Source organism: Argiope bruennichi, chromosome X1, assembly GCF_947563725.1.
Source record: "Argiope bruennichi chromosome X1, qqArgBrue1.1, whole genome shotgun sequence".
In the NCBI taxonomy this organism is placed as follows: Eukaryota; Metazoa; Arthropoda; class Arachnida; order Araneae; family Araneidae; genus Argiope; species Argiope bruennichi.
Genome location: NC_079162.1, coordinates 59,244,961 through 59,260,290, shown reverse-complemented (window position 1 = coordinate 59,260,290; position 15,330 = coordinate 59,244,961). Strand labels below are relative to the sequence as shown.

The 15,330-nt window shown below is 27.5% G+C and overlaps 1 long non-coding RNA gene across 1 annotated transcript in view; it reads right to left on the bottom strand.

The window, feature by feature from the left end:
* Positions 1 to 3,868: 3,868 nt before the first annotated feature.
* Positions 3,869 to 15,330, bottom strand: part of LOC129958875 (uncharacterized) — a 240,028-nt gene continuing 228,566 nt past the window's right edge. The window contains exon 3 of the long non-coding RNA XR_008783340.1: positions 3,869 to 3,892. This is a non-coding gene — a long non-coding RNA (uncharacterized LOC129958875). The remainder of the gene's footprint in view (positions 3,893 to 15,330) is intronic.

Sequence of the window (15,330 nt, the reverse complement as noted above, 5' to 3'; positions counted from 1 at the left end):
ATAGATTCACTGAAGAATCACAATTATAGAAATTGTGATTTCTATGACAAATCTTGTATTACAATTATTATTTTTAATCTCTTAGGGATTCATATAATCAACACTTACTAACCTTGCAATCTCTGAAACCTACCCTTTTGTGTGAATTTACAGTCTTTTACATTATGAGTACTAGTTCTTTGATTAAGACTGGATTGATGATATATTAATTTTTTTGTTACTGCAGAAAAATCAAGCAATGATTTTAAAAGCGTATTTTCTGACTCCAAAAAATTGTGTACTGTTTTTGGTTATAGAGAATCAAATCTAAATTTATCATCCGCATAGTATCTATATTTTTAATGCTCGAAAATGTTCTATATTCTGGTCAGAGTATCATCCGTATATTCTATCTATAAATCAGTTTCTTTACAGAACAGTTTATATTTGACGAAACATAAAGCAATAAATCTGAATTTCTGGGAGAAAAACGGAATTCTGTCTCTAATAGGAATATAATCACTACTCAAATTACAGAAATAAATTGCTAATTATCATGAAAGGCAACTTAACGAACATTTCTATCCTGATTTCGATTCGTAGAAACGAGACATCATATTCGATCCAAAGAACTAAACAAACACCAAAACTCATTCATTCAAGAACAGGAGAGAAAACAATAGCTAATTTATATGAGCTGTTTATGCGCTATCAACTATCTCATCTCACGCGACACTGCGCATATTGTGTAAGGTTGTAACGACGGGCGGAATGCGAACAGAAGGGGAGGAAAAAGAAAAAAGAAAGATAGAAAGATGGGGAGAATACAGAAAGAGAGGGACCCTAGACTACATCTCCCACTTTCATAGAGACGACAGAGCTCCATAAGCATTGATCGGTACAGACTTCATATATTTTGGGGAAAAGAATGGCGTTGCTGCGGTTCATCCACTTCTTCATAAATGAATGAAGTTAAATTTCTTTTCTTTAACTTTGTTTAATGAAAAGTCACCTCCCAGTTAATAGGTGTTTTTTTTTTATCAGGAATGAATTATCTTTACTTTTATCTAACGTTTAAATGTAATTAATGCGTTTTTAAACACTTTTATTTAAACTTATTTACTTCATATTTGCAGACATGGAATTTTATATTCGAATTTTCGGCCACTTCTTGGCATTCTAAAGATTTGAAATTGATTACACTTGCGCATTATTAATTACAATACACGATTTTAATGCTTTAGAATTCAATTATCAATTAAAAGATTAATATAATCAAATCGGTATTCCATTTACTTCACGTAGCTGTTTGCATTCTGTGGACGTGATATTAGTGTGTTTGTGAGAAAAATGAGTTCAAGATTTTATAGCGTTTCTAATAAAGAATTATAAATAAAAAGTAGAAAATAATTGAAATAAAATATCTATATTTTAGTACACTAATAGGTTTAAAAACCAATTTTATCTATTTATTTTAGATTTGGGATAAAAAATGGGGGTGGGGTTCAAAACATTGTCAAAATTTTAATAAAAGTAGAAAAACTACTTTTCACTTGAATTTAAAATTAGTTTGCTAAACTGTAACTTATTGCGTTTTACGACTACCTTTAAATTTAACCCAAATATAGTTGCAATTTATACTTTGACATAAAAGAAATATACGTAAAGAAAACTTTGTAATCAACAAAAATTTTGACCTTCTGATTCTGACTTATTTTGACATTTTTCATCTTCTTAAGTCTAAAAAATAACAGTTTCTGAAATTATGTCAATGAAAAAAATTACCCCAAAACGGTAAAATGTGGTTAAATTAAATATAAAATATGGTCTTTAACCAGAAGCTGTACATGTGTTTCACATTTTGGATCAATGATTTGTATTAGATTGAATTTTCTTGGGTAAGCTCCTGATAATAAATATGCAGATTTTAGATGAAATCGTCATCATGATGTCTAACGACCTACCATCCATTTACATCCGAACACAGTAGCTAAAAAACATATCGATTATGATAAACAAGTTTTGTATAATTTTTTATCATCAAAATTTGAGAAGTTAATAAAAAATTAAACCAATCCCATCAAAAGCTTTCCAATCTGTTGATCTGTTTGTTTGAGTTCATATGAATGTTAAAACTCAAAAATATAAAAAAAATTGGAAGAACAATTTTTATTATGTTATCTGTACATCAAAACGTTAAATCTTCTAATCCAATCAATCGAATTTTGTACCAAATTGTTCAAAGGGAGAAAAGTAATGCTTTTAAATGCATAATTGATCTTTACAACACAAAGAAAATAAAAACAAATCACTTCATTTTGTGAAAGTCAAGGAGATGAAACTCTGCCTAGTTTTTATACCTAAAAAATTAATTTTATTTTAAATTGCTTCAATGCAAAATATTCTCTACAAATAGATCTAATAGTTATATATACAAAAAAGGAAGAATCAGAGGAAACAAAGGATAAAATTTCTTCCAGTGATCAGGAAATTGTGATACTAAACTAATTTGGATATTTTAAAGTTTAACCAGATGGATCAACTGTCTATAACAAACAAAGAAGAGGCAGAAAAAAGAAGTTGAAACAATTTACCAAGTAAGCCATATGAAAATTTTGATGTTGTTTAATATAATAATGAAAATTGAGATACTGAAAAAGTATTAGTATAAGATAACGCTAAAGTCAACCGGATCGATCAACTAGCTATAAAAATCACGGAAAAACAAAGGATATTCAGAAAAAAAAAACGTACAGCAGTTTTCACCACGTCATTTGCATGACATTTGAAAATTGCCTTCTATAATCATGCTACTGAAATACCTAGCAAATATTAAAGCGAGTTAAAATTAACCTTTAACCAGAGAGATGTACAACATATAAATGCAATAAAAAAAGAAAGCAAAGATAGGACAAACAAATAGCGAATTTTTAGTTAGCTACACGATATTTTGTTGCTTCTTTTGCTACTGAACAACTACGATACGCAACTGATATACTAAACAAATATTACGATAAATTAACATTTAATATTATATTCCAAATTTAGTAAAACCGTAATTAAGTTTTTAATCTTAAATAAATTTAAACTAAATTAGACAAATTATATTTCACTTTCATCTTTTTACGCTAAAGAGTTTGTGTAGATATGATGCAAATGATAAATTTAACATGGTTTCCGGAAAAAATAGAAGAATATAAAATTAAATATGAGAAAATAAAGTTAAGATTTGTTCATGTTATTAAACAATAAAACGTTTGTTATCTTTTAATTTATAGTATTTGCTTCGTTTTACTCTTTTTGTCTTATTTTCTTCTTGCCTTATATTTGCATTTCCTTTCTGCATATTAAAAGGAAATTATTTATACCGTCTAGACTTCATTTATCATCAGGAAAATATAATGAAAAATTTACATACAAATATTGTAAATGTAGCTCTTTTCTAAAATATTAGCAACTAAAAATTTAAGAAAGTCTCCAAGGCAAATTTCTCTGCGATAAGACAATGAGTCTGGATTATTTTATTATCGGCATTTAATTAAGTTGACTTATTTCATGATCATAAATATAGGATATTATAATAGATTTTTTACTTCCTTCTTAATGTAAGAGAGTTCTGAAGTTTCGTATAGCAGTTAAAAGTTTCAGAATTAAACGATCACTTAATCGGTTAATTTTAGCTAAATTATAACTTCAATATATGTGGCGCCATCTTGTAATAGATTTGTTAAAAATTAATCTTAAGAATTCATAATGTTTATAGTAAGAAAATATAGAATATATTAAAAATAAAGAATAAAAAAGCAATAAAAGGTTTTTACACTCACGCATTTTTTTACTGATCCAAAAAGTAGAAAATAATCTCTTTTTGTTAAAAATGGACGTCAAAGTAAAATCGTAAAAGCTTGAAGCCCTGAAAAAAAAAAGAGTCTGAAGGTAATAACGATATTAAACTAAATAATAAAAAAAGTACCTAAATATTAATTAAAATTAAAAGTACCAATTTGTATAAAGTATATTTATCAGCACTTTAAAGTTTTAGCATTTTCTATTGTGTTTCATACTTTTGATATAAAGATCAATTTCAATTTTTTTGTATAATAATAAAAGCGCGTTTTAAAAAGGTATTTTTGTGCAATTTTTATTTTGTTAAGCATGTTCTTTATCCAAGCAAACATTTTTTTGTTCCTTAATTTTCATAAAGAAACATTATTAAATATTTTAAAGTCAATTATTATTAAAAATATTTCGAAAATTCATTGCACAAAAAACCTTGGCTTTCTGAAACTAACCATTAAATCACATACCATTTCAAAACTAAACTTCTTGAAAAAGAATTGAAGAAATAATTAATTTTTGTCAATTCTGTATGCTCTAAAATTTAAATGTGATAAAAAGCAGCAATCAAATTCAAGTCATCACCCAAACTATATTTCCAACATAATTTTTCGATCTTAAGAACTTTACATCACGCCGTATCAAATATTATAACTAGAAAAATACTGGACCAATTCTTAATGAGATACAGATGTTTATACTCTTTATGAAATTAGTGCCAGCCGTTTATACTCTTTATGAGAGTAGCAGCAACATTCTGATAAGATCTCAGCTTTGGGATTGGAGTGTATCTGGATCGAATTTCAATTACACTAATTATTAACCTGCATTATTACATTTATTACATTAATAATGCAGGTTAAATCTATGGCGTGAATCAAACATCCTTCCTCTAACCTGTAGTAGACGTTTGAAAAGAGGATGCCGATTCAGGAGATGTTTTCGTCATCTGACCACGGTTCAAATTTGCTAGTCCCGAAATATTCCCCATGTTGCCGGAAAAGTGACACTATTACAAAGAAACTGAAATAATCGATCTGAAATCTCTGTTAGCAAAGTTTTGGAGGAAATTCTGCTCCCAAAAATGGGGATCGGTCTTATATATTCCTTATATCGTTTCAAAACGTTACGTCGATTCAATTAAACTAAATTATCCCTCTGGTAGGGTGTGGAAGTGTGAAGATGGGTTGCTAACTCAGGTGTCATCTGACCGGAGTGCAAAGTTACTAAGTCCATTACAAAATAGCCTTATTATTGCTTATTACTTATATTATTGCTTATAACCTTATTATTGCTTATTAATTAAATTAACCTAAATGAATGCTCAGCTTGTATCAGTTTTTAAGCACATTATAATTGACGTCGCATCTCGTTGACTTAGTGGCGAAGTCTTAGCTTCGAAGCTGAAAGGTCTCTAGCTTTAGATTCATTTACATCAAAGATCAACCTATATTTCGGGCTGGTAAATTGTAAATCTCTCAAGGTCAAATATCATTCCATTTCTGCAAACTGGAAATTTGAAGATATAGTTGCCAAATGATATTATAGCTTCTTCCTCTGACATCGGATGGCTTTGTTGTAAGGCAAATGTTTGGGAACCAAGGGGTTTCTGGTTCAGAACCTTATTCCACGGAAGAACCGCCATATAAGCAAACTTGATGTACGTCATATCATTGGGAATCAATTATCCTCCCAATCTTAAAGCCGAAAAGTTTAAGAGGATGGCAAGCTTTCAGATACCATCCGCGTTATCTAACCGTGGCTCAAAATTACAAGGGCTTATTCTAGATATTATATTGTAATATCACAACGGGCCATTAATATAAATAAATGTTTTCTGAAGCCATGAGTCAACCATTATTCAGAAATATAAGAAATTTCGTTATTAATTTTAAAAGCCTTCCTGTAAATTTCGCAATGAGATTTTCATTTAATTAAAAGCTTAACCAGTTAGAAAAATTCAATTTATTGTGAATATTTTAATTTCTCCAATATTTTAAATCTAAGAAACAACCCAAGAAAACTTTTCGAACATTAGATGAAACAAATATCAAAATATATTATTATTTCCTTCCATATTTATTTGTTCTCCTCACTTCCAGAAAAAGACTTCTGGTCCCTTTGTATAGGCGCACTGCAGCAGATTGTTTAGATTCCCTATTGTGTAAGTAGGTTCCCCCAAGAATAGATTTCTTTCGGTAAGACACAGTCTTTTAATCCTTTAAATCTTTTTCATTCGAAGAAGCCATATGTTTGTGACTATATTCCATTTCATTTCTTTTGAAAACTTGAGAACGATTTTACTTGAGCAGAGGATGAATTTCAATAAAGACGATCCACGTATCTGAATGGAAAAGCTAGATCTTCATTGTAATAATGTCGTCTTCAGAGATTTTCTTCAATAGCCTCTCAGTCGTTTTCATTTCCCCTTTTAAAGTTTCATAGTTTAGTAAGAGTTGTACTTCTTAAAGATTGCAACATTTCTCTTATTAAAATCGAAATAACCATGAAAGTATCGTAAATTTATAAGTTATCAATGCTTTCGTAGATGGAAAAAATGATTGCTGATTTTCGCTTTATTAAAATGAAAATAATTTTGATTTTCATGTGAAATTACATATCTTAAAATTGCAAATATGCGTTATTTTTTGAAAATTCTTTACTGCATGCATTCTTCATTAAATTATACAGATGTAAAGTTTATTGGTTCTTGTTACTAAATTTAAGATTACCTTCAAAATTAAAATTTCAAAATCTTGGTTTTACAAATATTTTGCCGTTGAGAAAAATCTAATATATATATTTCATAATGGGTATGTGCTTAATTTAATGACTAATTTTATATTATGATTTCAATTCAATTATATAAAAAATCTTGTATATCTTAAAACAATAAATATGGGTTCTTTTTTAATAATTCTTTACTGCATGCATTCTTTATTAAATTGTAGAGATGTAAAGTTTATTTGTTATGTTGCTAAATTTAAAATTGCCTTCTAAATTAAAATTTCAAAAATTTTGATTTAAAAAACTTTTTACGGCTGAGGAAAATCTAAATTTTATTTTTTATAATGGATATGTACTTAGTTTAGAAACTACTTTGACATTACGATTTCTATTCAATTATCTTAAAAAATCTAGGATTTTTGTTACAAGTTTTACTTTACAAATAAATCTCTAAGTTATTCCAGTTTTCTTATATTTTTGTGTGAAAAACAGATTTAGTAATTCTTCTGTAACATAAAAAGCATACTGAAGGAAGTTATATTTAAAACTTTCAATATTAAATTAATAAATAGTTTTATAAAAAAGTACAATTTTATGAAAAAATATATATTATAAGTAAGAAATGGGGAAATGTAACATTTCATATATTTATTATAAAACATTTATTAATTGTTGCATGCCAGATATAAAGTAAGTAACTTAATTGAATTTATTGCAAATTTAAACTAAGATAAAATGTACATGAAATAATCATTTTACATTAATAAACTCCAGTTATTCAAAAGAATCTTTTTACAATAAAATGACAAGGTTTATTTCTATGAATACTTTATGAATAAATGTTCTGCAAAATAAAAAGAAAGGAAATGAATAAAAAAAGAAACAATGAATAAAATGAAAGAACGAAAGATAAAAGAAATGAATAAAATTCGAATACTTTAATCTTTAAAATGCATAAATGTATGTTTTTTTTTTATTGTGGAAAATCAATTTTCTTTGTTTCAAATTACGCATAACGCTATTTAAATAGATAAAATTTATTACATAAAAAGGTTCCAATTTTTTTTTCTGTTTCTTTGATATACTCATGGTAAATGCGAAACGAGTCGAATAACGCATTTTATTATTGTTTTTTATTTATTTTCATTTACACGTCTTATTACTGAGCAAATCTGGAAACAAATTATTTCTTTTTTGAGATAAAATGGGAGAAATGCGAAATACTAGATTTAATCAGAAAAAATCAGGATATGGGTAAGAAATAAAGCAGAGTAAATACATTTTTTTATTGTTTGCTTTCGAGATTAATTTTAAGCACAGATATTTTCCCCCAGTAATTTTTGCTGCTGTTACTTTGCATTATTGTTGTTACTTTGATCTTATACTTTGCATTGTTGCTCTGTTACTTTGCCTTGTGTTAGAACTATCTTTTCCAATGCATTTTACGCAGATGGACATAATTCATATAAATTTTGTTGCGATTATTACCTTATTTTTATCGTTAAATTGCTTTATTATCTAAAATTTAAAAGCATTATTCCCATATTCAAATGTTTTATATAACTTTTATAAAAAAAGTCTATGTTCATTTTAATATAAAGAATATCCATTCTAATCATAATTCAGTAGCTAATTCCTAAACCATTGGAGACAGACATTTAATTACAGCAGAAAATATTCTCTTAAAAAAGTAAAGAATTATATTTTATGCTATTTGAGACAATAAACATGAGCTAAAAAAATTGTTATTCATCTCAGCTTTTATACAGTCTTCCTTTATATTTATCACATTTAAAAAATATTTTTTTACACACCAACCTTTTAAATGAAAAAACAATCCACTATTCTTTTGCAATCAATGTCGATCAAATTATAAAGCTTTGAATATCATAATTTTAGACTACTTCAAGGATCAATTCGAGGAATCAAAGCACGATTATCATCGAGATGGCAGCTGATTGGTCTAAAATAATGAAATTCAAAGCTTTATAACTCAAATAGTTTTGATCGATGAGTGGAAATTTTTTGTTTAAAATATTAGAGTGTCAAGAATATGTTACTAAAAATGACATTTTTGGCATTGTATTTATTTACTCAATCAGCAAAGTATATCATTCTTTGCTTTCCTTAAAGCATTTTTCTAATAGGAAATATTTGTATATCTCTAGCGATTTACATATTAATTCTGGTCTTAAAATACGGCTAGAGTAGTCTTCTTGCATGGATTTTATCAAATAGTAATAATTAATTAGAGAAATTCAACTACTTAAGAAAATTACATAAGAAAATAGTTAAAATTGCATACGAAAATAATTAAAATGTAAATTCTAGAAATTTTAAAAGCATCAAAAACTTATAAAATCTTTTAGCAAGTCTTAGAACAGTAAAGAAATAATTAAATCTTAAGATCACTTGCTTTTCTAGTAAACAGAACTAAAATATGAAATCCACATTAAACTAAAAAAAAAATTATATTCAATTAAATTAGTCGAAAGGGAAATGATTGTTTAATTGAAACCAATATTGGCCTCTTTTCTTTATCAGTGGATCAAACTGATACTCAAAATGAATTTTTTAAATTCATTATCATAAAAAAATGTTTAGGAATTGAAAGGATAAAATTTGAAAACACAAAACATAACTAAGAATCTCGTCAAAAGTTGCAGGGTTTATGGTTTCGAGGGTGAAATATGGAGAATATGATAAGTAATCAGTTTTTTTTAACATGAATTTTTTATTATGGGATTGGGACATTGTACGATGTAACTAAGCATTTATTTCTTAAAATTAATGAAACAGAAAGTAAAGTAATAACGTGATTAATTAATTTAAAGTAGCGTAACCACGATTCAACTACCTTCTGGATATCTAGGAGGAACACATGCAAAATTATGTTTTCAGAATTATGTTAAAGTAGAAGCATAATTATTAATATTAAAAAATCAGTAGATATTCTAATTGAGATTTGACTAGACAGCGGAGATATGCAAATTAATGCTAGCAGAATTATGTTGAAATTGTGTTATTATAGCTAAAAATTCGAACAAAACGGAATATTTTAACAGAAAACGGCCAGAAAACCAATATAAGCAAAGACGATTTATGCTTGCGAAACTATGTCAAATTAAAATCATTATTAAATAACCGGATAGCTGGAAATATATTGTTACAAAATTTTTCTTCTACAAATATCGCAAATTAATCGTAATAAATCAACGCATTTAATCTCTAATAGTTCAGCAGCTTTCTTGCTGTCTCATCCTCTAATTTCTCTTATTTGTCGGCAACTCCGACTCCTCTCACACACACACAACTTTTGACGATCCACACAACTTCTTCCGATACACACGACACGACTTCTCACTATCCACACAACTTCAGAGTGCCCGCCGTCTCTTATAGCTCCGGGAGGCGGGGCTAGAATCTTCAGACCAATCAGGGCGTACCTAGGTGTATCTTAGTTCCTACTGGATGGATCGTGAAGCTTCTCGAACTTTCCAGTGTAATCCATTTAGTCGCCAACCTCGCCAAATGCATCGCCAAGCCGCCAAATTTGTCGCCAAGCCCCGAGGTTATTGACGCGGCACCCACTCAACATGCACAGGACAGATCGTACAATTGTCTTTCTTACGATGACACTATTCGGGCCGGGTAGCAAAATTACAGATTTGTAACAATATATATATATATATTCAAATAAAAAAAACTGAAAATTTTTTAATTGATACCTGATTGGAGAGTCTATATATGCAAAGTAGAGTTATGTTTCTAAATTGTTTCATTCTTAAATACTTGAATAAAAGAGAATACTTTAATTTAGATTTAAAAAAAATCATAAATTTGAAGATGTTATTCATTTTGTGCGAAAAATTAAATCAGCGAATGTTTATAAAATAAGAAATTTTGATATTCGCCGAATAATTTTACTAATATTTGATATAATTCAAAACAAAAAAAATAAATTTACATGATCACTTTAGAAGCTGTGAAATTTTAAAGACCTTTGTGTACATTAATTCAATAAAAATTCGATAATTTCCAAACATCAGATTGAATGCTTTATTGCAGAATAGGTATATAAAGTTCATTTTAAATAAGTATTAATATTAAATGAAAATATTTGTACAATATATATAAATTTATTTTCATTTTAAAAATAAGAAGAGACTAGCCGATCGGTCTTTATACTTCAAACAATTAAAAAAAATAACCATTTATTTAAAACATCAAATGGCTTCATTTTAGAAGTAAAGCAATTATTTTTTCATTTTTTAAATGTATTCAAGAAACCAATTTTGGATTGATTTTGTGTTGATGAATTCACTTTAAATAATCCATTTTATTTTTCTGTATGAATTGTTTATAAAATACGGAAACTGAAGATTATTCATTTTCTCCTAATTTTACATTGTCTTATGCGCAAAGCGGAGTTGAGCATTAGAATATTCTGTTTTGCATCTTTATTATCAGAATTATTTACACAAATAAAAAGATTTACAGTCGCAATTTATGTGGCATTTTTATGGTTGATTAAAATTGTTAATGGGTTATTTTTCGGTTAATTGGGCATGAAATTTATTATTGATGAATGCGTTTTTCCAAGGCTGATAATGTATATGAAAAAATTAACTTTTTAGATAAAAAAAAAAGCATTTAATTTTCTGGTTTGCAAACTGTTTAGAAGGCAGTCCCTTTTTTCTAACATGAGATTAAATAGAATATTTTTATGTCGTAACAGAAGTTATCATTTACATAAATAACATTACACTCGCAATTTATGTGGCATTTTTATGCTTGACTAAAATTATTAATGGATTATTATATAGTTAATTATGAATTAAACTAATTATTTGACAAATGCGTCTTTCAAGATTGAAAATGTGTACAAAAAATTAAATTTAATATGAACAAAGCATATAATTTTCTAGTTTGCAAATAGTTTGTAAAACATTCTTTTTTTTCTATCGTGAGAATAAATAGAATATCTTTATGTCGTAACAGATAATAAAATCGCTTATAATCCTATTTTTCTTCACCGTTTTGTCCTTTCCCCAGCTGTCGGGAAGATCTAAAAGGACGCAGTTTGGAGCTGGATTTGATCTTTTGATAATTTCACACATCGCTATCATCTATTTCTAAGCAAATAGTGTTCACTTTTTTTTAGTTCTTTTATTATAATCCTGAAATGAATCATCCACATGAAAAGAAGAAACTGAAAATTTTCCTTCTCCTCAGAAATCTCTGAGATTACTGTTTCACTTTTCTAGGAGATAAAGTAATCCACAATTCCTGACATTTATAGATATACTAAAGTCCATGTAAGAGTTCTAAGAGCTATCTCTATATGTGTAGTTAGTGTAGATTCTTTATATGAAGTAAGTCCTTTTTCTTCTCTGCCAGGCTTAGGGATAATACATTTTCTCGGAAGCTTCTAAGTAGTGTCTGTGTTTTGTTATTTACTTGTATTTACGATTAGAAGTTTGGGTAATAAATTGCATTCTCTTATATGTTGTTTCTTATGGCACTTGCCATTTGGACAAACCCGCTGTTACGAAGAGATCAATTTTAAGCGGTTGGGGGAGCGTCTCTTGTTTTTATAGTAGTACGACTTTTTATAGGAGTACGACTTTTCTACTCACGCATCACTCATTCGCTTGCACAACCCCTTTTTACAGGAGGGCACATTCACACCTCTCACAGATAGAACAACGGAAGAACAACCATGCCTAAACCGGGACTCGAACCCAGATCACGGGAAAAATGTGCTACTCCTATGCCAGGGCGCCGGCATTCTCTTATATAAGGGATACAATTATACAGCTGTCCTAAAAAATTTAGCTGAATTTTGAGAAAAAAGTTTTGTAATGCTTAGTGATAAAGTAAAACTTTAAAAATATTTTGATACTTTTTGGTAGATTAAAGAAGCTGGGGATCACTTTATTTTAAAAAAAATCAGTTTCCAAAAGAATAAAATTTTTTATGCTTTTGTGTTAGGACATTTCGGCGGAGAAATGTTTAAAGACATCAAATGAAAATTTTTAATGGTTTAAATGGTTAAATGAACATAGTTGTTTTAAAGGTGTTTACAAATTTCTATTAACAGAAAGGGGACAGTAAGCAGCATTTTATCACTAAAATAAGTTTCGTAATTTAAAAAAGTATGTTTTGATAGTTTCAATATTAAAAAGATGTGTTTCATATTTTCGGAAACTTCAAAAGAAAAAATCAGGAAAAGATAACTTTAATACTTTTAATTCTTTTAAAGGATATATGATTTTTAATTAACTATCAGAATATTTCAACGATGTATTGATAAACTGGATGCTATGAAAAAAAATCTGGCGTCGTTTAAGATCGGATCCTCTATTTAGTTCAAAGTTTTATTATTACTTTCCTTGTAGATGAGAAAAAAAGGAACAGATAATTTTTACCATAGAATAGAATAATTTCTTAAAATATTCTAGTGAGTAATTTTGATAGTTTTATAAATAATAGAATTTTTAATTTATCATAAGAATATTTCACTGATGTTTTAATCAACGGAATTCAGAAGACAGAATGATATTAATTTAGAAAAATATTTCTAAAAATAGATTTATTGTGCAGCCACACACTTTAGAACTATAGCAGTGTCGTAAAAGGATCTATCTTCACAAATTTAAATCTGCTAGAAAATGCCACATTGAGTTTCACTCGTCTGGGAAAGAATGAAAAAACTTAAGAATATACGCAGAACATCAGTATAATCAGTACAGAAATGGGACACTTTCATGTTTTAAGGGAGCTCCCTCTGAAGAAAGAGGATGCATTTAACCATAACAATTTCATTTCGTTTAGTTATGTTAGTTTTTTTGAAGCAAACCAAAGGAATTACATTTTAGATATCCTTAAACTGATTTACATCATCACGAGAATATTTCAAGAAAGCATTTATAAATTGAATCCAAATAATAAATTATAATATAAACTATATTGTATAGTTAAACAAATGGGTATATTTTTATCAACGTAATGTAATTTTGACATACTTTATTTATCATTTCATTAGGAATTTTTACATCTAAGTTTACTATATATCTCTTCTTCTTATTATTATTTCGATTTTTATTATCATTTTAATTATTAATATTTCAATTATTATTATTTTCATTATTATTTCAATTATTATTATTTTCATTATTATTTCAATTATTATTATTATTTTCATTATTATTTCAATTATTATTATTATTTTCATTATTATTTCAATTATTATTATTATTTTCATTATTATTTCAATTATTTCTATTATTATTGCAATAAATATTATTTCAATTATTATCCTTATTCTTGTTATTATTATTATTGACTATTTATTAAGGCTCGTATTTAAAAGTGCATAGTTTTATTTTTTAAATTTTTAATTCAATTACTTAAATATAATTCTATTATTAAATAATGTAAATGCATGCTCATAACTTACTTTAAAAATGAAACTATGAAATTCAGATGGAATTAACCGCCTTTGCACAAAGAATTAGAATTAATATGAAGGTAAAAAAATAATCTCCACGAATGCATTATTTTTATCACAGGCAAAAGTAGCACTATTCTTATCCTAAAAATCAGATCCAGCATCTAACTAATTCTTCGCAATATTTGTCAAATAATTTCTGTTCATCTGAGATGTAATCGCTGTTTTAATTGTTTAATGATACACAATAAATACGTAACTTGAGCAGTGTTTCCTACCTTTTTTTTCACATTGAAACTTTTACCAACCAAATGAAAGAAAAATATTTACAATAATGTGATGCATTTATCCAATCGTTGCTAATTTTTCTCAGAAATAAAAAAAAGGACAGATGAGTACTTTTTCTTAGGGAGTAGAACATTAAAAAGAATGTGGGCTAAATGGCACTACAGTCCCCAAAAAAGGTTAACGGTTGAATATGATAATTATTATGCAGATTAAAAGAAAAGATAGTGAAGGATTTGATACTCATCTTATATCAAGATGTAAGGAGAAAACATTTATGCCCCGCACTTGGAAAAAGTATTCTAATTCCTAAAGGGAAATTGATTCCATGATATTAGAAGTCATGATATATTTGATACACTCCAGCAGAAACAGCTTTTGAACTAGTAATCTCAAACAATATCCCAAATGGGAGTCGAGAACATTAGAAAAAAAACTGCTTCTGTCAAAAAAGGAAAATGGAAAATAAAATAATAAATAAAAAAAAAACTATTCGGAAACCACAAAGAGTTGGAAATAGTCTATAAGACTACACATACTAACTAAATAGACTTGAAAATAGACTATATAGACTACATAGACTAACTAACTAAGTAGACTTCGAAATAGATTATATAGATTACATAGACTAACTAAATAGACTTGGAAATAGACTATATAGAATACATAGACTAACTAATTAAATAGACTCGAAAATAGACTATATAAACTACATAGACTAACTAACTAAATAGACTTGGAAATAGACTATATAGACTACATAGACTAACTAACTAAATAGACTTGGAAATAGACTATATATACTAACTAATAAAATAGACTTGGAAATAGACTATATAGACTAACTAACTAAATATATTTGAATATAGACTATATAGACTAACTAAATGGACTTGGAAATAGACTATATAGACTAACTAACTAAATATATTTGAATATAGACTATATAGACTAACTAAATGGACTTGGAAATAGACTATATAGACTACATAGACTAACTAAATGGACTTGGAAAAAGGCTATATAGACTAACTAACTAAATAGACTCG